At 37.4% G+C, this 24,780-nt stretch overlaps 1 protein-coding gene and 1 long non-coding RNA gene across 2 annotated transcripts in view; both read left to right on the top strand.

Annotated features, from left to right (window-relative positions):
* LOC135080989 (neurobeachin-like) overlaps positions 1–24,780 on the top strand; it is a 737,070-nt gene that overhangs the window by 221,316 nt on the left and 490,974 nt on the right. The gene's annotated exons all lie outside the window — the stretch shown is intronic.
* Positions 16,510–17,586, top strand: LOC135081368 (uncharacterized). Its single transcript, XR_010259192.1, has 2 exons — positions 16,510–16,787; positions 17,389–17,586. It is a non-coding gene; the product is annotated as an uncharacterized LOC135081368 (long non-coding RNA).

Genomic DNA, 24,780 nt, shown 5'->3' with positions numbered 1-24,780 from the left:
CTCAATATTAGCTCGTAAAATATTCATCGAGCCATTTGTTGGTTTATTCATAAACAGGCTCCAACTTTGAGACAGAAAGTCTTGGCTCCTTTGAGGCTCTTGCAAGGATTAATTAGAAAACGTGTAACTTAAAACTTTAAAAACGCTAAAAGTACGTTAGTAAAGCTAACACAAAACCAGCGTGAAATACTGCATTAACTAAGTCAATTTTCAATAGTTTCTATTTTGTGGAACTGATGCAGAGAGCAAATTTTATTTCCAGTTTTTCTGTCTGTTGTTTTGTTCAAATTCCGGTCGCTCTTACAAGTAAGACTAACGCCCGTATTCACAAACGATGCTTGGTTAAGTGAACAGTATTAAATGGAGCTCTGTGATTGGTTCTTGTGTCACCCTGTGCGTCCACGAGCACTGGGAGACCTCATAGTAATATTAGTGAATACGGGCGTAAAATTCGACTTCAATGAATTCATAAAATTCATTTATTTTTGCAAATAGGCTTTTAGAAAGCACTTTTACACGTCCCAATATTAACCCTACCACTGCTTCGGGACAATAAATGGGCCAGTGCTGAGAAGAAGCAGCGCAAGAAACTCAGTGATCAATGATCTAAGTTAGTACTCGTATATGCCTATTTATCATGTCAGTCTTATTTTGTGTGGCGATATAATGAAAACCTTCCGCTCTTATGACATGTATTGCCAATTTGCTGCGACACAACCTTCGAATTTCCATTACTACTGCACGGGTGACCGTGAATGGGAGCATGGTCCCAAATTACGGCACTAGCCCGAAGGCCCTCGGCCATTATTGGCACTACAGGCGATGGGACTGAGCGCTGGAGACGTCTCCACTTGCCTGAGAGCACCGCTATAGTGTTGTCTGCTTATCGATGATTTTTGTCACGCATTTTAATTTATAAAGTTCTCGAGTGGCGACCATGGGCCGGAAGACGTAGTGTGGACAGGCTCCACACCCGCTCCACTCCCCGCTAGGTGGACCGACGATCTGGCGTGAGTCGCGGGGGATGCCTGGATCGTTGCGGAAGTCCTTGGGGAAGGCCTTTGTCCATTGGACACCATTTGGCTGAAACGACGACGACGAAGGTCTACTTGTATTAGGTCTCTTATAAGCATACATGAAAATGAAAGTGAATTCTGAATGACCTGATGACTATGATATGATAAAGAGTCTCTTTATTTTTATCTATTTGTTATCAATACTTTGAGGCCATCGATAATTTTATCGACAACTGGGCAGCTTATGGCAACACTAATCGCTTTAATTGGCCCTGAAGTATGCCCTCGCGAGCGCCGGATACACGCTGAGGACCCATTAGCGGGTGAGACGAGGTTTTTGATAAACGTGCGCAAACAAATAATATTCTTTTATACTCGGACCTTTGACAACATAGAATCCTATTTTCGGCCCGTGAAAAATGCTGTTAAAAAATCCTGAAAGTGGCAACATACAGACACACGTCCCTGCACACATGCCTCAGATTAATTAACCGTTTCATTTTCAGCATAATATGACGACCTCTTTTTAATGGTAAACAAATGTGACAAACATTTCCGCGAATATGTTTTAATTTCATTACATATGCTACGAGAAAAGCATCGATGCCGCTGTTTATTTTAAAATTTTATAATTTAATGACTGAGTTTATTATGATTTGATGAATTTACTTGCTGTCGAAATGTGTGAAGATATTCATTATTACGCCAATATTTCTCGCCGGTTAACGAAGCATTCCTAGAATCGAATTAATCACCAGGTCCATAGTGCCCCGCCACCGTAAAGGCAATCAACGGACACTTCAGGCTACTCGGACAAATGGACATACCCTCCAAATATTATGTTTTAATCCCGCTGATTAACAAATGTTACACTCACAGGTCTTGTCTTAAACGATTTCGTCTCGGAGGCTAGGCCTCGTGGAGGGCCCTCGGCTCTGCGATAGTGAAGACTTAAGCGGGCCCGGCGAGGGCCTCTAATTGGCCCTAAACCGGAGGGCCCTCCAGCCGAGGGCCTTTGCGTTTGATACCCGCTAGGTATTTGATATTGTTTCTTTAGCCGTGGAGTCTTTTGAACGGTTAGTCTTTGACTGACAGGTCTTTAGTGACCAAGAGGGTAGGGCATCAATTTTGGCGATGCAATGGTGCTGCAACCTGTAGCTCGCTTTCTTCGGAAAATGATAGATATTTTTTTACGTTTTCGCTGCAGTTCAAACTTGACCTTCACTGGTTGGGTTTTTATTGGCGGTCAAGCTGTAGATCCTGGCTACACAGGAGTTGAATCGGTGGGAAGGAAAGTTGAGAATAGTCCCGTTGCTGTTCAAATCATACTCAATGAACATTGAGAAATGTAATGTTCATTTCGTATTGCTATTTATTTCCCCATTCCAAACCACATTGTTAAGGCTCGATACTTTGCAGCGACAAGAAAATCCGGGAAAACATCCGGGATAGTTCGCGTTTCCAAGTCCAATTATCTGGAATAAACATTCCGGCTCCCGCGGGGGCTGGATTAGCTTTATTGCACTAAACGGGACTTTATTAAATTGCGCAAATAACTGTAAAGGTTCGCCAATATCAGCTATATTGCTTTTACAAAGCGGCCGCGAGTTAACTGTCTGAACAAAGATCACATTCTCGTGGAGGCAAAAGCAATACGTTTAAGACTCAACTTTGATGCAATTGCTACATAGAGTACTACATATGTAAGCAAACAAATCTCATGATATTCTAACAGAAGCGTATAGGTACGGAATGAAAATTATATCTGTTTCAAAAAGATAATTGTAAAGTACAGTATCATAACCAGAAATCGATTGAAAACCAGAGAAATTCCGGTCTTGGCCATTATGCAGGCAACTGGAAATGATTCTAATCTCTTTCATGACCAGTTGGCAATCAGAAATCGCCTATGTGATGCGGTTCGGTGCTTACGGCTCCAACCGACCCGGGCCCCCATAATCTATGACCGTCGGCGGCTATCGGCACTTATGCTCATTTATTATAGCTTCAAATCATCTGCCAAAACACAAAGCCTTTTCACACGCGAAAATTAGCAAACCCCAGTTGTGTAACGCAGCTATAATCCGGCCGCTGGACAGAACCGGGCCGTCCGGATTATTCGTATTGTTATGGGCCCCGCGTTCGTATGGGCCGCCCTTATTTCCACCCGCAAACTTATCTGTGCACTCTTGCTCTACCTTATCTCCTTACCGCAAGGTCGATAATAAGAGTTTTCAAGTTCTTATACAGGGTGTCCGGCCCATTCGGACACGGGCAGATTGTTTCCGCATGAATATTTCATTATTAATGCGAGACCTGTATGGTTTTTCATGTGTGTGTGTGGGTTAATTGCATATCTAGGTCAGACAACTTTGATGGAGACGTGGCCTAACATAATAAATATTTGATTTGGGTCCATATATGGACCGTTCTAGAAAAATATTGATATAAACCAAAATAAATACGGGGAAAATCAACGACCATACAACCCAAAACAGTTTTCTTGGCGCCTTATGATGAGGAGGGCCGGCCCTCAAATGAAACGAGAAAGGGCACAGCAGACAAAGAAGCAGGATATTTCAGTCTTACGTTGAACGGCCCTTGTTGGCACGTCTCATTCTACATTTAAATTGAGCCAATGAAGAACCATTTTGAAAAACAACGGCGTAAACTAAAATACATTGTGCATCACATCAATGGCTGGTGGAATTATTTTAAAAATTTCATTTACTGTAGATGGATGAGTGGGGATGGCACTTCAGTGAATGATGTAGGTTTCGATTCAACACACTATCATATACGATACGATAGATATTGCGTATACTGTCCATATTCGACGTACATCAGCGGCACATCCGTCAAAGGGAATCGCTGTAGCGACCGCACTCGTAGAATCAAAGGATATTTCGACTGTCCTGCCACTACTTGTTGAAGCATTACTCTGTTTTGAAGAGAGGAACCAGTTTTTCACATACTATAATTTGTGGATCAATGATCATAAACTATCACCGGATTATGTTCTTAATGTCATTGAAGTGTTTGTTTACAAATTATTTAATTAGGTACGTATATTGGTTAGGTATTACAGTTAGACTATGAAACTGTATCAATAATATGCTTAATTATCTTACATTATCAAGAAAGGTGCTGTTAAAGTTTAATGCATGTATTAATTAATTAATATTTTTTGTTACAGGTAAGTTACCACGTCCATACTCCACATGTATATCGAGTTGTAAGTAAATTAAATATATGTAACATAAAACTGTTAGTTATTGTTGTCTTCAAACCGATATACTTTTACAAAGTGATATTGATTGTGTTGTAGAAAAAAAATAGCTACAACCTATTCTCGTTGTGTACCAGCCTTCTAGATATGACGGTAACAAAATCTATTTAAGAGAGAAAAAAAGAAACAAAAGAAGTTGCTAAATCTATTTATTAATTAATTTAATTCTCAGGGAGTGAGTTCCTAAAATTAGTCTCAACCGACGCACCGCTAGAGTCTCTAAATAGTAGGGAATTTAGTGCAAGAACCCCTCCACTTTGGTATAGAAGGCTCATTTTTGCAACAGTGGTTCTTTGGGTGCTCCTGAGTGGATTTCCGTCGGTAGACATCGGGAGCCCCCCCTGTGGTAGCAGGGGGAGGGGGGGCAAGTTTCCTTCCGCCGCGCTTCGCTTTAACCTTTAGCTACTGAGGTGGATTTAATTTCACGTAAATACTGACGTGGGGGCCTGAGAGGCCCGTACATTTGTGTGCTTATATTTAAAAATATATAATCTTTTTAGGGTTTTATGTTTAATAATTATTAATAGTGGTTATATTTAAATACAATAAAACGATTTTTATGTAAATTATTTGTTAATAAGTACATATTATTTCAATATTCAGAAAACATGTAGCATTTTTGGCAAAAATCTTATGAAGTCATGATTCACAAAGTTATCATGAAAAATATTCATAAATTCAACAAATCAACTTGGAATCATAATTTTCAATAGTCTTTTTAGCTAATGATATATCAGTAATCCTAATATGAAATAGGGGGAAAAAAATTACACACATCAAATAGTGCGAATTAAACACAGTCTGGATAAACTTGCTTTGCTCAGTGAAGGAAGCTATACATGTTTTTAAAATGTAGATTTCATTTAAATCTTCAAAATACATGTATGGCACTTGGTTTCATCGTTGAAATCTTGATAGACAGGTACAGGCTTATCATTTCCTAGCATACGTGCCAAAAACTACTGTTCTTCTATTTTTCGTTAAATGCTGGTTATTTTTACTTTCGAGATACCGCTTTCTCTCGGACGACATACTGTGGGCTTCATATTATAGATTTTTTCAAATTATTTCAAGAAAAAACGACAACTAAATGAAAACTATAGACAAAAAAAGTTACGCCAATACTGAGGTGGGGGCCTGAGAGGCCCACAAGAAACTTTAAAATTAATTTACCTACTGAAATTGCGGGTGCAATCACGTGCACCGTTGTTGACAGCCTCGGCGCAATGAAACTCGAAGGTACTAAAAGATTCGGGTGTGTCGTGCACGTGGGAGAGGAGAAATTCAACAATTTGACTTTTGCAAGGCCTGAGAGGCCCCCACGTCAGTAGTTAAAGGTTAAGGCCCATATCTTCAAAACTATGGGTATTAGGGCAAGTGTGGTATCATTTTCAGATAATTAAAGGATGGCGAATTCATTTCTAGAACAAACTTTTTGCCTTTTCATACAAAAAAATAGAAATATTGAACAAAATTCACAAAAACCAAAAAGTATTTTTTTAAATAAACGTCGTTTACTTTTAAACCACTAGAGATAATATAATAAAAAAAATATGACCTGAAAGCTACATTTATCAGGATTATAAAAATATAACATTGTATGGTACTTTTTTTGCAAAAAGTAGGTGAAAAAATTTTTTTCTTCAGGACACAGCGGGCGAATTTTATTGCGCATCGGAAAAAAATATTTATTTTATCCATGAATTCATACTATTTGGTTCATAAAAAAGCAAGGATTATTATTTTAGAATTTATTTAGAGTTGCTAGCACATCAATCTACCATGATTTGTATTTTTTCGTCAATTGATTTTGAACTCTATGTGTGAGACATAAGGTTGAAAATACCTTAAATACATGTTAATACCGAAAATATCATAAGAAGAAAGCACTAAATAAAGAACTTTAATTTGTCTAAAAGTCTTAATGATTATTATTATTTTAATTAAAACTTTTATTTCTCCATACTTTTGTACCAGTGATTTAACGGAAAGGTAAGTGTGAGGAAAATAAGGTTTCACAATCATTGTACGGGAGATATTTTTAGCACAAAGATTACGGCTGTGACCGTTTTAGTTGTTTTTTTCAGACAGCACCACACCAGCTTCTGCACTACTTCTTGCACTTACATCTCACCATTTCCAGGCAAGCCTCGGCAGCTACGGGCAAACGGGTCCATGTAGGCTCCATGTTGCTATCGACTCTGGTCCACCCCCAACCAGTCGGGTAAAGGGAAGACTGAGTAACTAACTAATCCTATACGCGAACCCCTTGGATTGATCTAATAAGTAAGTGGATAGATCTTGAACAAGGGACGACTAGAAAAGAGGACCAAAATCCCAACAGAACAGCCTAATCTGGTTTACTGACAGCTCAAAGATGCAGTAGCGGCGTAAGGGGGAGGCGATAGGGGCGGTCCGCCCCGGGTGCCAAGCATCAGGGGGTGACACATGTCGCACAGATTAGTACTCACTGTCGCATCTGCATAGCAAGTCTGCGGTCTATGTCATTCTCTTTCAATCTTGGAATCGGTAGGTAACCCCAAAATCGTGGGGGTTACCAGGGGGTGCCATGCCTTAGGACTTACGCCGCCACTGCAAAGATGGCCTTGGGAACTGGAACGGGCGTCTACTGTAAACACTTCGAAGATAGTGAACGCTTAAGGAGGTTTGCTACAGTGTTTCAAGCTGAATTCGACGCTATTTATGTGTGCACTAAAGAACAGGGGTGTAAAAAACGCAATATTTACATCCTGATCCACAGCCAGGCAGCACTCAAACAAAAAGCCATCGCCTCAGTGAAGCTTGAGTCTAGAATTATTCTAGATGCAATCTTAAAGATGAACAAGCTCGGAAGGCATGAAAAAGTGTCCCTGATGTGGGATACCTGGACATACACGGATCAAAATTAAATGCAATGAGAGAGCCGACAGTCTAGCGAAACTAGGGTCAGAGGCGATACCTATTGGGTCAGAACTGATACTTACCTTTATCTAACAGCATACCTCATGGCTATATGGCCATATCCAAGAAGCACAGTGATGAATGGGAAAGCTCCAACGATAAAGATAAGCCTCTCCAAATCATTCCTAAAGGGAAAAACAGGGTCATGGAGAAAACTCATTAAGCGGAAATAAAAGGTAAGCCCAAGCAATTACTGGTACGCAAACTGGACGCAAACTGGGCATTATGGAACGAACCACATGTCCCACAAAATGGGCCTAACAACAGAAGACAGCTCTCGAGCATGTGGAATACATGTGGGGTCCATGAATCAATACTGTAAGGATGGGTCTGCTTGGGTCAGCATATCCGGCATCAGAAGACTTAGATGATAATTTTACTTAGATGGCTTTCACTCAGACGCTTAATTCACCTAATGGATAGGATTTTTTTGGATGATAGGGAATAAAAAGAGGGAGCATAAAGATTCTAATGGGTCGCTGTGGACTACGCTTAGACCTAGCTTAGCTTAGGCCCTACATAAGATAACCCAGACAGCAGCAGCAGCTTTGTATCAGCATTGGCTACTGGCAGTATATCAAGGGATTCGCGTATAGGATCAGGTGCAAGCAACCGACTCAGTCTTCCCTTTACCCGACTGGTTGGGGGTAGACCAGAGTCGATAGCAACATGGAGCCTACATGGACCGGTTTGCCCGTAGCTGCCGAGGCTTGCCTGGAAATGGTGAGATGTAAGTGCAAGAAGTAGTGCAGAAGCTGGTGTGGTGCTGTCTGAAAAAAAACAATTAAAACGGTCACAGCCGTAACCTTTGTGCTAAAAATATCTCCCGTACTATGATTGTGAAACCTTATTTTCTTAACACTTACCTTTCCATTAAATCACTGGTACAAAAGTATGTAGAAATAAAAGTGTTAATTAAAATAATAATAATCATTAAGACGTTTAGACAAATTAAAGTTCTTTATTTAGTGCTTTCTTCTCATGATATTTTTGATATTAAAATGTATTAAAGGTATTTTCAACCTTATGTCTCACACATAGAGTTCAAAATCAATTGACGAAAAATACAAATCATGGTAGATTGATGTGCCAGCAACTCTAAATAAATTCTAAAATAATAATCCTTGCTTTTTTATGAACCAAATAGTATAAATTCATGGATAAAATAAATATTTTTTTCCGATGCGCAATAAAATTCGCCCGCTGTGTCCTGAAGAAAAAAATTTTTTCACCTACTTTTTGCGAAAAAAGTACCATACAATGTTATATTTTTATAATCCTGATAAATGTAGCTTTCAGGTCATATTTTTTTTATTACATTATCTCTAGTGGTTTAAAAGTAAACGACGTTTATTTAAAAAAATACTTTTTGGTTTTTGTGAATTTTGTTCAATATTTCTATTTTTTTGTATGAAAAGGCAAAAAGTTTGTTCTAGAAATGAATTCGCCATCCTTTAATTATCTGAAAATGATACCACACTTGCCCTAATACCCATAGTTTTGAAGATATGGGCCTTAAAGCGAAGCGCGGCGGAAGGAAACTTGCCCCCCCTCCCCCTGCTACCACAGGGGGGGCTCCCGATGTCTACCGACGGAAATCCACTCAGGAGCACCCAAAGAACCACTGTTGCAAAAATGAGCCTTCTATACCAAAGTGGAGGGGTCTCCATACAAATCATTGCACTAAATTCCCTACTAAAAAATCCAACCGCACTGTCCTTGGTTCGCTCGTAGTGGCAGCAGCGACAAGCAACGCTTGCCACGTCAGGTTCGGCGTCACGGGGCAGGCGACAGATGATGGTCGCACAGCAGCGGTTCTCTTGACGGAGGAAGGAGCCCTGTAATCCACGTCATCGGTCGTTTTATTGAATGTCCGATTTTATTGTTTAGCTGCGACATCAGCTTTAAAGCGAAGCAGAGGAAAGATTTGTGCAAGAAATAGTAATTCATGATGCGGCAGCCAAACAAAATCAACTTTAAAAATAAATAATTCATTTTATACACTAAACCTGGCGACCACGGGCTAGAAGACGTAGTGTGGGCAGGCCTCCTACTAGGTGGACCGACGATCTGGTAAAGGTCGCGGGAAGAGCCTGGATGCGGGCAGCGCAGGACCGTTCATTGTGGAAAACCTTGGGGGAGGCCTTTGTCCAGCAGTGGACGTCATTTGGCTGAAACGAACGATCCACTAATACTGAGACTATAAGAATTTACTAAGTAGGTACTGAACTACTGAGTAAATATTTCACATTTGTTTGTGTAATATTCCTATTTTTAAGTAGGTAAAGTTATTTAATAATCAGCTTAACTAATTAAAGTAATCTATGGTAATAGTTAACAATATATTTTACATTTAAATAAAGTTTCTAAGGTGACATGCACAATTCGATGACCATCGAAGGTCAAAGGTCATGTCAGGAACCATTTTGACTTATGCCTATGTGCGTAAAATAAAAGAGGATTCTGCATAGAACGTTTCAATACATACGTTTACCAATTAATTAGGAGTAATAAAAATAATTAAATACGCACTACTCATGCGAGCACTAAAATCTTATATCTACGTAAGCACTTACCTACTAGGCAACTAGTTAAGCACTAAAACTAGGTGGGATAGGTATTAAAATTAATTTCAACACTCACCCGAGACTGGGGAAGCACAACAAGTAATCTTGCAATATCAAGAAATCGGGTTCTCATTACGTTTGAGATACGCCAGCGTTTACAAACAGCAAGCCCAGTGAATATCAGTGAGCACACAATAAGAAGAAGGATGGAGGATCATAACCGGCATACTCGAAGACCAGCTCGAGGACCAGAACTTCTCCGATACCTTCGCGAAGTGCGACTTACGTTTTCTAGAGAATATGCAAATTGGACGCAAGGCTAATGGAGTAAAGTTCTATGGATCGATGATTGCAGAGTCACCTTAAGAGCTCCAGACAGCCGTGGAAGTGTCTAGAGAAGGTACGGAGAAGAGTTACTACGCAAACAGACAGTTTTCATAAAGAGTTTACTCCATTAGTTGTAACCTTTTATTTTATTTTACATAAAATAAAATGTTTCACTATTAAATATAGTACGGAAACTTAAAATAATAAAATTCTTAATTCTAAGTATGTACAATTTATTATTTACATAGAAAAATAATTAAACTAAAAGTCTTAATTCTAAGTTACTACTGAAATGAAACACTCTTGTAGGTTGTTCTAACTTGTATTTCAGCACCACTGATTTACACAATTCCGACATTATGACATCATCTTAATAGTACCTCTTGCTTTGAACGCTCAAATCGAACTGACTGTCCAGCGGCATGCCAGCGATAAGGTAACTTCCCCTTCCATTAGTGAAAGTCGACCGGTTCGAAACGACTTATCGACGGCATGCCCCGGAAGTAGTCAAATGCAATACTTATTTCATAATTAGCTGTTTTTTAATTTTTAAAATACTAAAATGTATACAATAAAAATCTAAAATAATTAAATTAAATAATAAATATGAAATAATTGGATGTAATACACAATAAATTCTAAAATCATTCCAATGTCTGCAAAATGCCTATGATGTAATCAAATAAAGTATTTTAATTTAATAATGGGTTTTTGGGTTCTTCTAAAATACAATACAAATACTAAAATTGTTGCAATAACTATTTAAAAGTAACCAATAATCGTATAAAATACAATATAAATTCTAAAATCATTACATTCGGCCATCCGACACCGTGATGCCTCCCGGCATTCACGTCCAATAAGGATTTATTCTAAAATCATTAATATTACTTTTCAAAACAATATGGAGCATATATTAGTAGTATGATAAACAATTCTATGACAACTTGTTAACAAGTGTTTTAACATTAATAATGCATTTTAGAAACTATATTCTCCATATTAAACCAGTAACAAATGTTAAGAAAGGGATAAAAATCTTGTAGGTACTTATACACACTATACATTTTCACCTAATCTATATTATTCGTAATGACTTATTTTATAACCAATAATAACGGATATTTGCATGAAATTCAGATATTAATCGTTTTACTTTATAATGTTCTCAAAACTTCTCATATCGAATATATTGGAAACTTCTCTTTTTAAATCCAAATTTTTATTTCACATAAATACACGTCCATTAGCTGTTAGTACATAATCAATTTAATCACAGTGTATCTTGCCATGATTGCTATGTGAAAGATAGTAAGTTTATAAGAACATGTCAAAACGTTAATATTATATCCAATTATATCCATTTGACCCCGTAATCTGGTAAATAATGAATTATTATGGTCACGATTTATGATTAACACTAAAGGTACTTTCATCAGAATTATGTATTTCTAAGGCCTTAACATAATTTTCTCCTCTACAAATATTCCAAGTTTTTTTAAACCAATAGGTACAATTACAATGTTCTTATATTATGTGTTTCTGAATGTCTGTGATGCTAGATTTCATCACGATTAGCGCAACATATTTGCCATCTAGCTGTACGTGGGACCACTAAAAATAATTTGGCATCAACCTTACTGTATCTGTTATTTGAAGAGATTATGATGTTTGGATGGGTTGTCGTCAGATTCTATGACTAAATTTTGGTATTTGGACTATTCGCGGAACTAAATTTCTTCTCTTTTTTTTTTAACGTGGTTCTTAAGGCAGCATATCCAGTGGAAACTTTAAAGTCCTAAAAGATATACACCTTTTTTTAGCACACACACCACAGCTAGTGTCTCTAACTCATGGAAGTTGTCTTTAATTGAAGATGTCTTTCCTCAGGGGTCGTCTGTCTGTGGGTCGACTAAAATAAGTGACTGCTACAGATCTTTGTAGACTTTTCTCTTTATCATCAAGACCTGACTTAAATATACGGTAAACTTAAGTAAACGGTGTGTTTGCATAAATAAAAAATTTGTATTTGTATTTGTATATGATTTAGAGTCCTGAATAATATTGATAAACAGCTATGGATCAAGTTAGTCATCTATGGATTTCTGAACCCTTTTCCCTTTTGTAATGAGATAAGTGGTAATGGTGGTATTTGCACATTATTTTTCATCCTGACATCAAAGACTGCACGTGTACCTACGTCCAATCTCAGTCAGATTTATAGCAATACAATCGCGATAATTTCACAAAAGAGTATAAAGCTTATCTAACTAATCAGAACTAAGTCCGGGCTTAGTCATAATATCAGCTCTATCGAGAGTATCCATAGCTGAGGGGTCTTTTAAAATTCGATTTACATGACATATTGGACATGCTCTAAAAAGCATTGACGTAGCTATTAAAACATTTGCTTTAAGTGTTATTGGACTAGGCGACAAATTACTAAAAACGATTTCACCTTTGCCGTTGTGAATTAAATAGGCTCTTTTAAACACCCGGTACTTGGCCCCAGTTTAATTTATATATTAATACATATTATAAATGCGAAAGTAACTCTGTATACTTGCTTTCACTCTTAAACAACTAAACCGATTTTGATGAAATTTGGCATAGAGATTGAGTCCCGGGGAAGGACATACAAAACAAACAACTGTGACAAACAAAATTCCACGCGGGCGAACCCTCGGCGGAAAGCTATTCGCGTTGTAAAATATTAGTTTATCTAAACATCCCCTGTATATACTTTTTTATCACTTGATAATATAGAACCACCTAAGGCGGGAATCGAACCCACGGCCTTAAGCTCGCCAGGTGTCAAGTTATTTTAAAAATTTAAATCGAAAGGCAACTCTAAACGCCAGAAACTATCCTCTGTAAAACTAGAAATTTATGTTAACTGGTATTCACCCGTGTCCGTCATCTTCGTGGCTCTCGAAAATATTCTGACCAGGAATTTTATAGAATGTCAGTATTCAAAACCGTGAGAAATTGCAGTTGCGTGAAGTTTTGACCAATAGACGTGTTGACACCACCAGTCAATTGACGTACTTTTAAAAACTGTTAAATCAAACTCCCATAGATTTTGTATGGCACGACAAGCAAGTGACGTCACTATTTTGTGAATTTAATCAAACTACTTTTCTTAATTACAATGCGACCAAAAACGGTAATTTACAGGTCATTTCAGATTAAGTTTTCAAGATCAGAATGTCTTTAATAAATTGTAATATCGAATCAATGGGGAATGGTGTCAAATCGTCCATTGTCAGTGAAGTCTGCTATGCATCATCAACCACTAACACTTCTATAGCGTCAATCTCATCAACATTTTTGTTTATATTAGATCTATACACAGAGGTATGACTGATGATTGACCACAACTTTTACAATTGGAATTGATATTGAAATGATCCGCCAAACTATACTTAGTTTCAGCATCGGTTTTGCGTCAACAAGTGCACTCACTAACAACATTTAAAAGGATTTTTCATTTACCAAAACAGTCTCATATTTCTTTTTTCTGTCATTAAAATAATTACGTAAACTGTTCATCCTTTCAAGTAGTAGGATTCAAAATTTCCTCTAACAGACGTCCGTAGTTCTTATCTAAGCCAATTAACTTTTGCAATGTCTAAGTTAAAGACAAAATTATCTTATTTGCATTAGCTATTATAATAGCGCTCACAAAATTGTCATAAAAAAATCAAAGACTACTACAAGAAAAACTTTAAACTTCTGCTCTTATGGAACCTTGACGTTTCCCCTATATCTTTTGCTCTACCAAAAAATGAATTAAAGTGACCCTAACCTAACATATTATCCTATCTATGAAACCTTGGTACAGGTACTAAGTTCTTTTTATAGTTACAAATTGCATGACGTTTTTATACGACTTCTTACAGTAATATAATATTGTGTTTATTTGAGGTCGCTAACTGATGTAGTTCTTTGAGAAAACTAAATTAGAAAAAAAAGGTGAATTAAACCTAGAAACTACCTATCTAGGTCAGACTAATGTAATCAGAGGTCAGAATAATTCGAAATATATTTTTGAAGTGGAATTATAGATAGACAACATATTGTACTTGGAAAAAGAACCTACCGAAAGTCCGAACCGATGACAATTTTAAAATAAATGAATCATTACTTAATTAATTCACTTTACTTGTGTAAAAATGTTTTTAAAAAATATATTTTTTTAGCACATTTACTTTAACGTTCCTTTATACGTTATAATCGAATAATTTATTATTACCTTTAATCATTAAAGAAAATTAAAGATTAATTTAAGATATTAAAGATTTACTACATAAGCTAATATTCCCATTTTATTGTAGGTATGCGTAATATTCAATAATTTGTACGCAATAAAAAAACTACCAATGAAAAAAATACTTTTCTTCACTAGAGTATCAGAAATTTTACGAACCACATGTGGCACTGCTCTTTCAGTAGAGCTGGAAGAAGATGAGCTCCTTCGCGTATTTTTCTTCAACCTTGGCCCCATAGAAGACGATCGTGGTGGCGCCTTCTTAAGACGACGACAACTTCGTCCGCTTAGCACGCTTATTTCATCGTCAGCTGACGGGTGTCCCTGGCGGTATACGAGCTCCATCTTCAGTCGTCGTTGTACTCAACTGTGAAATAAAGTACTCGACGAAATAAACTGTGTCTGACCAGCATCAACTCAACATCATATGGAAGCTATGTTCATGTTATATTAAGCAAAAGTTTGATTCATTTCTTTCCCAAAAATCTAAATCTCAAAAACTAATTCTAAAAAATCTTTTGTTTGACAATTAATATTATGCTCCCTGAGCAAAGTGTAGTAAAATACCATTGTGACACGTTTCTATTATGCTTATGCATCACAAATAAAGATTTTGTATTTATATTTGTATTTTATTCAGTGCGACCTACACACACAACTCATGTGACAACTGGGCGGCTTCCTTGTTATGTCAGCAATAGAAGGCTTTTTATTCTAGAGACATCCTAAACAATGGGGCCCTTAAGGCGCATCTAGCCTGGTAAACTGGAGGCACGTTTAGCCTCGTCATACTAAGTCATAGTCATAGTCCCTAATAAACTGGAGGCGCGTCTAGCCTCGTTATATTTAGTCATATTCAAAAGCGCATCTAGCCTGATAAACTGGAGGAGTGTCTAGCCTCGTTATACTAAGTCATAGTCATGGTCATAGTCATAGTCATAGTCTATTTATTTATTTATTTGGAATAAGAACAGCCGACACATATAATAGACTTAAATCAAATATTTTTCTTAAACTAATTAGGCCAAAAAGGTTATCCACAGAATTAACTAATTTTGCTTAAACTATCAAGTTAAAAACACTAAAGAAATTTATATAGACACCTGACCACAATTCTATGCTGCAAGTCAAAGTCAAAAGTCAAAATATCTTTATTCGTTTAGACTAATTAATAGTACTTACAAATGGTCGAATATTTGTTCTTAAGGAACCTTTACATGTCTCATACTTAGTCATAGTCAATGGCGCATCTAGCCTGATAAACTGGAGGCGCGTCTAGCCTCGTTATATTAAGTCATAGTCATAGTCATGGTCATGGTCACAGTCATGGACATAGTCATGGTCATGGTCATAGTCTAGGCGCATCTAGCCTAATAATCTGGAGGCGCGTCTAGCCTCGTTTCAAACATAACTTTTCCATGCATTAAACGAAATATTCATACTTTTTTTCTACTTGAACTTTTAAAATCAATTACTTAATTACTTTTTAACCAAATAAATTAAAACGTACCTTATGAGCTGTAGATCACGTACCACTTCTGAGTTGAAATGAAACACTCTTGTAGGTTGTTCTAACTTGTATTTCAGCACCACTGATTTACACAATTCCGACATTATGACATCATCTTAATAGTACCTCTTGCTTTGAACGCTCAAATCGAACTGACTGTCCAGCGGCATGCCAGCGATAAGGTAACTTCCCCTTCCATTAGTGAAAGTCGACCGGTTCGAAACGACTTATCGACGGCATGCCCCGGAAGTAGTCAAATGCAATACTTATTTCATAATTAGCTGTTTTTTAATTTTTAAAATACTAAAATGTATACAATAAAAATCTAAAATAATTAAATTAAATAATAAATATGAAATAATTGGATGTAATACACAATAAATTCTAAAATCATTCCAATGTCTGCAAAATGCCTATGATGTAATCAAATAAAGTATTTTAATTTAATAATGGGTTTTTGGGTTCTTCTAAAATACAATACAAATACTAAAATTGTTGCAATAACTATTTAAAAGTAACCAATAATCGTATAAAATACAATATAAATTCTAAAATCATTACACTACTAATAACAAGTAAAATAATACAAAGTTGAAACACTTAACTAAATGGCCTAAAGATTGTTATTGACTACGACATACGCTCGCACGCAGCCGTAAAGTGAAAGGTCTCGAAGGTCACGGCTCCTCGGCCTGCGCCCACTGGCCCGCTGGATGCGTTCTGAGTAAGACGCGTACCTCTAATTATTGCTACGTGAGCCTACCTATCTGCTGTCGTACTATCGTGCTACCTAAAACGTGTTGTACATAATAATTATTTACTTTGTGAATCCCCCGTTAATTATCGGGTAAGTGTTGCAATGTATTTCTTGTAGTTGTAAGCTTCTAGCTGTAGTTCGTAATTTCATCATCAAAACACGCTGTGTCATGATCTTAACGTACTTAGTATTTTATATCCTTACATGTAAATTACAATACTTTGATCTTATAATTTAATTAAACGAGAAAAAGTGTTAATTGAAATATCTAAATAGTTACTTGAGTGGGTAATGTAAATAGTAAAAATATGTACCCACATAATATTTTATGTCACAACTATGTACATAACATAGCGTAAATAGTTATTAATTAATCTTAGTCGCACACCTATATTTTACACTTAATAACTTCTCTTCGTTTGTGACATTTCGTACTAATTTAATTCTATTTCCTTCAACTGGCGGACTGACATATTCTGTCTGTTGCGAAATGTCACAAACTAATATCGTTAGCTTTTAATTGTTTTCTGCCCTATGTATTAGTTGATTATTGTGCCTCATCATTGATCACTATTTTTTGCAAATCATTATCATCTGCTCCCACCTACCGCTTCGCTTGCCGATCTTTGGATGTTGCAGTAAAAATAGGAAATCGGAATAGTTGTAAAATATTTTGTTTACACTATTACAGGGCCCATCTACCCGGTACCGGACGTCTATCAAGCCCCTTATTCTGCCTGGCCTGGCCTACTGCTATCCACATACTACATCAAGACATCTACGCCTGGAGCTACGCGACGGAATTGCAGGACAGTGATAGTGACGGAACTGAGTTACACACATTCGGTCGTTTATAATTGTGAACCCACCTATTAAACCTAAGAACCTATTGTCTATCTTTTCTTTATTTTGTTCCCTCTCCTCTACTAGGAGTGTGACATAGTCTAACGTCCAATTTGCATGTTCTCGAGAAAACGTAAGTCGCACTTCGTGAAGGTATTGGAGAAGTTCTGGTCCTCGAGCTGGTCTTCAAGTATGCAGGTTATGATCCTCCATCCTTCTTCTTATTGTGTGCTTACTGACATTCACTAGGCTTGCTGTTTGTAAACGCTGGCGTATCTCAACCGTAGTGAGAACCCGATTTCTTGATATTGCAAGCACGATAATCGGGTCATCGCGCGCTGACATACACCTTAATTCCCCACTTCTTGGTCTTCTTGTGTAAAAGGCGGTATGGTCATGCCTTTTTAACGTGTATATTAAGTTTGTACGCCATAAATTGAAAGTTTCAGACATCTCCCACTGCATACGCCCTTGACTTCTAAGCAACACTATTTGAGCAACTTGAGCTGGAGTAATGGGCATTATTCTCAAATTATGGAAACGAGAATAACCCTAAGATTAATTTAAAAACAAAAAACAAAACGCCAAACCCTTCCAACATTTAATATCGAATTTAAACTTCCCGTACTCGTTACGCTCCAACAACGAAATGCGTTTCTAGAGTCAAAAAAGTTCAACAGAAGCATATTTTTTTATTAATCTAGCCTCTTAAATTAACAAAAACAAATGTTCTGTTAACATGTCATACGAAACTTAGGTATACAACACCTATTTTGCCTCATATCTGGGTGTTTAGGCTTGGGCTAATTTCCGTGCCGCTGAGTGTATTTTTCTAAGCGAAGTGTACGTCCGTGCGTTTAGAAGCTTCGCAGGGACTGCGAGTGACATAAGCGCCGAGCCGAGCCGGTCGTAAGTTGCTCCCGTGCATTGAATGCATAGGAAGCGTTCACTCGCAAGGTCATAATCTGACGTTCACTGAGCGCGCAATCCAAATAATTTAAATAACATCTTTGCGCTCGCGCCGGACTAAGCTTACAACATGTACAGTTTTAGTTGTTAAATTCAATGTAAATATAGTTAATAAGATATTTTTGTATTATATTTGTTTAGTTTTTAAGTAGTTTTAAGTTTTAAGTTAAGTTGTAATAGTTTTAAGTTGAGTAATTTAACGAGCCGTTACAGTTGGTTGCTTTGTACTAAATGTCAATTTGCAAACATGAACTTTGGTTCGATGGACGTTTATAGACTCGAATTTGCAGATTTTCCACCTGCATGACTGAAGAGCCCTCCAAAGCTCTCTCACTCTCGATTGGCAACCGATGTTTCGAATTCCAACACCGATGTTCTGAATACACTATTCAGAGAATCGGACCAGCGAAAAATTTATCGTTGCTATATGATAGGTTTTTACTTTTTATTCACAAACTTTCATCAGCTTTTCCAATGACAAAAAAATATTTTTTCCGGCTCGAAAGATTTATGAAACGCAAAGCGGAATAAGTATATCGAAAGAAAACATAGTTCCGATTATGCAAACAAATATAGGATTTTGCACCAAAATATACGCAAAATCACAAACAAGAAGTACAGTCAAACTGAAGGATAGAGTACCTACGTCTTCTGAGTTTATTTATTAATTAATAGGCACAGTTACAGTACCTACATAGAATACTACTTATTTAGTAAAAATACAGCTACAAATCACTTACAAATCTATGAACCAGTTAGAACTGCACACAACTATGTTATAAGTAGTTACAGATTCCTTTCAAACCACACAAGCTACATGAAACCCAAATAAGTGTTCTTCCATGAGATGTAGTACCTTAAAATGATAATAAAACTTCCGTATTGTCCTTTAACAAAATGAACACGAGTACAAAATGCTTTGCTATTATAACGTTAATTGCGAATAAATTTAGCCTTTATCATGGAAATTTGTGTAACGTTCCCGAGTAGCCTGGCGATGGCGAAACTGACGCTCTGTGAGGTAAATTAATGTTAAATGTTTTTGCGAGTGCATTCGCAAACAGCGATAGAGTCGACATGAAAATGGATGTAAAATACAGTGAATGTGCACAGAAATATTCACTCTATCCACCATACCAATATTCTATATGTGAAACTGACTCTGTTAGTTTTTATGTTACCTGTTCACGCTTAAACCTCTGGCTGAACGATTCTAAAAACAAAACAAAATACATAGGATAGATTTCATCCTGGTTTTTTGAAAGAGGACATGCGCACGATGAAGTTGGTATTTCTGTGACAGATCGCCATTCACTCGTAGTACATAATAAATTCGATACGGCGCCCTAACTGTATAAAGCTTTAACAAAACCAACGCGTGCAGCCGGCGTGCGCGATGGCGATGGCAATTGGGATCTGATGTCGTGTATGAATTTGTAGCGATGAGTTCTCACATCAACGCGTCCTGTCATTGGCCTGCACGCGCAGTGATCGCCATCGCCGACGCGATCTGCACGCGTTGGTTTGGCTGAAGCTTTAGTCAAAATGACTGCAATGTTATTGATGTCAACTGTACACAGTGCTTTTTTGAATAAAGTTTTCTTGTGTTACCCTTCACTGGAACAAGTTACAAGTAAACGCTTTTATGTATGCAGTGACGGTGTGTACTTACTATAATAAGATTTCCAGTGTACCCACGGTGTTTATCCTCGTGTAGCCGATATGTACCTGTATTTTTATCAGATGAAACTCTTATTTTTCTTAAATCCTCCCGTGATAAAACGCTTGGGAATATTTATTTTCAAAATCCACTTTACATTTTTACAGCGCAATTTTTGTTAATACCTACACCAGGTTTATTTAAAAGTAAATTAAGTTTAGAATGGAAGAAAACCGTGGAAACCTACCCAATCATTTTGCGAGAGTTCTTCTTAGTTAACGTTCTTTTCTATTTTTTATGTAACGGACATTAGTTTACGTACTTCAGTCGCCAGTTTTATTAACATTCCTACAAGTAGAACTGTTAACTGTTTTCCAAGGATATTTATTTAATTTATCAATTATCGACAGAACACATTGAATACCTATATCGGCTTCATTATTTACGTATGGATTATGAGTATTCGTTATGATATAAACAGCAATTATGGATCTGTTCGCATGTAATTACTATAATGACCCAATTCCAGCACTATGACCATGCAAATCCAATGCAATTATGTAACATTAAAGCATTCAGCTCAATATACAGATTACATACAATATATACAAGCATTAATCAAGCCGAAGCCTTTGACATGTGATAATCTAGATTCTGGGAGATACAGCCGAGATGCTTAGTGATACGGGATATTGATTAGTGTAGTATATGGTACTAGATATTACAGTCTAGGTCACTATTGACCTGAATTGAACACTAGAAATCTCATCAAATAAATTGCTGGGATAAATCAGATCTGAGGTGGAATTGTGTAACACGTACGATAAAATCTGTTTAACAAAGCGTTTGACCGAATATAGCGTACGTTTTGAACTGTCAAACTTTACAGATTTGTCAAATGGGTAGTACTTGTTACGAAACTCTCATAGATTTCTAATTTACAGTTTTTTCCGAGTTTTCAGGAACAATATGAGGTGTTTTAGAGCATTTGTGGCTTGATAATGTAGCTTCACCGCTGTTCTAAATGCAAGCCTCAGTCGGCTGCGCCGTATATCGTTCACTTCTATCGCGCTCTATTTGAAGAAGGATTAATTCATCCAAATTTCAATCAGAACTGTGTGCCTAACTTCGGAGTGGCGGCAATCTGGCCGGCTTATGAACCCGCGATGATGCTCAAATCCCTGTACCGACTATACACCGCCTCCGCGCGCTGCGAGCCTGGTACCTGTGCCTGTGTACACTTACAGCTTGAATCGATCTGTGGCAGCCATGTTTTCTATAAATAGATTTATTTTATTTTCAGTAAACAAAATAAAACAACATTTCTGCTAAAATATTCTGCGATGAAAAACGATACGTAAGGTGTTATTACTCGTATATTCTTCAATAAAATTTAATATTCGTTGCTGGTTGGGTCTAAGTGAAAAAGGTTTCGGTGTATTCTTGTGGAGTGTTATTATACTTCATGTTCCTGTAAAAACGTATTATTTTAAGAATGAGGGTTTTCGCGATTGAAAAATCCGCCAGATGGCAATACGTAGACGCGAGGTCCAAATGCTGCATGATTGGTGGATTTTGACATATCTGTCAATGTCATGGAAAAAATAACCAATCATGCAGCATTTGGATCTCACGTCTACGTATTGCCATCTGGCGGATTTTTCAATCGCGAAAACAATTCCGATGCAACTACGTTTACCGCCGCTTTATTTTTTGAAGGAGGTAGATAAAATACTTGGATCGTTCGCGAGGATTTTTCACTCGCAGTTAGAACATTCAAGAAACTTAATATCGCGCAATCTGTTTTACGCTTCCATACCTATCGCCAGCGATTGTGCAGGGAAATGAGCCAAGTGGTAAAACTTTTTACATCTTCCCCAAAAAAGTAAGACGAGGGGATCGATCCATAAAGATCGGCTTATGCTTGACGCTGATACCCAAATCCCTTCCCAATAAGCGCTCAGACAATGGACCGCCGGCGTCGTTATGCGGTCCTGGTACATTTAAGGCTGTTTGTCCGAAGAGGGTTTTAATGAAGTTCTCTTTTCTCTGTGTGCTGCCATAGTGAAGGTAGACGCAGAAGGCTCGATGCATCGAATGGGTTACTACATATGTAAGAGCATTGAGAACCCAACGAATAATAACAAGATACCTCCATAACAACACTGTTTCAGATACTTGTCTAATCTTGTGTAATCTACAATTGTTGATTATTGAGGTAAGGAAGAAGGGGATTCACAGTACCTTTCAGGCTCGTCGTCATCTTGAGAGAACCTTTGCAGACGTTCCGAAGCGCCCTTGGACAAGGTTCCACTGCAATGAGATCCATTCATTTATTGTTGCATTTATTTATTCAAAGTCAGCATCGTGTAATGTATGTATTATTATTAAGGCACTGGTTCGCGATGAATTTGTTGTTGTGTAGTAGGTATTAAGAAGTGTGCCTGCTTACCGTGCTTCCATTCCTGCAGAACGCTCGACCGAACCCCTAATTGCTTCGTTACGATTTTGTGTGTTTTTGTCGTTTTCTTTAATTGCGGAACGGCTGGACGTTCCAGGCGTGGAGCCGTCCTTACGTGAATGCTACATCCATTAGCGGTCCCCACGTTTGGAGACCGCTTAAATTTGCGGACTTTTCTATCTGAGTTATCCCATTTTAAACAATGAGTTAGAATGGAGATGTGTCTTATTAGACAACCGTAATGTCGACAGAGTTCCCAAATTTAAGAGGCAGTGGGTGGGGCACATAGCTCGGAGAAAAATGTAGTGTAACAGTGGATCGACCAACGAGTGAAGGTCGCATGAAGCTCCTGGATGCAAGAGGTGGAGAATCGGTCCCTGTGGACATATTTAGGGGCGGCCTTTGTCCAGCAGTGGACGTTATTTGGCTTAACCAATATTTCTGGTTTAGGTCCTTTTTCATACATCCATCATTATCATCCTATCAGCCATTTCCAATCCCAAAAGCTTAAATCTTTTCCAAATATTTGACAAGGATTGCGTAATTGGACAATGTATTTAGGTAATACGAGTACAATATGTAGCAAAACAAACTCAACGTGGGTCGTTGAAAACAGCAAAATTTCAAATAACATGTTGAACAACATTTCAATTTAAGAATTACTCATGTTTTCATTTAAAACAGCTAACAACACACACACAATATGTCGGAATTTGTAGAGTAAACACGAGCTTTAACGTGAGCAATTTCCATTAAGCTTTTGCTTTACTGAATTTGAGCTAGATTTTATTGAACATTCAAGTTATTCACGTCTTTTTTTGGGTACCGTAACCAAAAATCAAAGTCAAACCAAATATCAAATGATGCCAACACAGGTAGAAGGTCTACCTGGGGTCCTAGACACCGTTATCTATCCGATTATCCATCCATCTGTCTTTCACAGGGCTGTTATCTCTTGAAAGATAAGGTATTTAAGATACCTTCAAGACTTGTTTACGTTACACAAAATAGTTGTAACTGAGGCTAAATTAACTCCATACAACGTGTTTTTTGGGTTCTTTTACAATACGATGGTACAAAACCCTAGGTGTGCGAATACGATTCGCACTTGGCCGGTTTTCAGAACATTTAATACCACAGTATTCCGCCCAATGATGCGTCGAACGTTTGTCGATTAAAATAAACTGCATTTTCCGAGACAATTCCCGGTCAGGTTAAAATTCCCGTTATTTTCCCGGCTGTAAAATGGACGTTGTGCATTTTTAAATGCAGGTTTTACACTAAAACCTATGGTAGCTATGAATACTATTTCGGCTTACTTCGGCTTTAATATTGTTTGAACAGGCGCATTGTCCCGATTTTGCGGTGCGAATACCTATATTCAGTGTAAATCCTTTGTCGTTTGATGCATTGTGCGCAGTAACAATACAGTATTCATATAAGGTACTGCATTGATTTATGTGTCACAATGCCACAATGCAGTACGTGTTACTGTTTTGGAATTCATACATAGGTGATATGGTAACTAAATACTAGTTGAAATACGTCGATGTGTTACAATTCTTAGTTTTTATTTATGTTGTCTTTCGTACACCTATTTTACTTTTGTACGAGAAGTCGTCTCGAATGCCTTATAATACTGCAGAAATTGCGTTTTGTCAGTTCATAATATTCTGAAAGACGACGGCTCTAGATAGTGGAAAATGGCAACAATTCGTTGAAATTTTATTAATTCACTTAGAACAATGGAAGCTCTAGCTAGAGTACCCCAAAAAACTACGTTTTGGTGTGGTTTTGGAGACATGCTAATATTCTGATATTTTGATTCCTTGTCACACTTTTCACTGTCTTTCCTTTTACTTATTTTAAACAACTGTCCTCTAGGTTTTCTGAAAAAGACAGCTTAATAGCTATAATACCGCCTAAGTTGTGACGTCTTATTTCTTTTTTTTATTTTCTTGTTTTGTGTGATGTACAATAAAGTGTTCTGTCATTAGTACAACAACTACCTCACACTTCTCGTCAAAGCGAGTCCGCTGCCTGCAGTCGCTTACCACTCAGCGCCGTGTTGACCCCGGGCAGTTTTAATGGGTCCTAATGACCCGTGTTGTAACGGCCAATCAATTTCTGATAATCCCAGATGGATTACG

This window comes from Ostrinia nubilalis, chromosome 19 (assembly GCF_963855985.1).
Source record: "Ostrinia nubilalis chromosome 19, ilOstNubi1.1, whole genome shotgun sequence".
Lineage (NCBI taxonomy): Eukaryota > Metazoa > Arthropoda > Insecta > Lepidoptera > Crambidae > Ostrinia > Ostrinia nubilalis.
The sequence above is the reverse complement of the archived record's forward strand: the minus strand, read 5'-3'. Positions and strand labels throughout refer to the sequence as shown.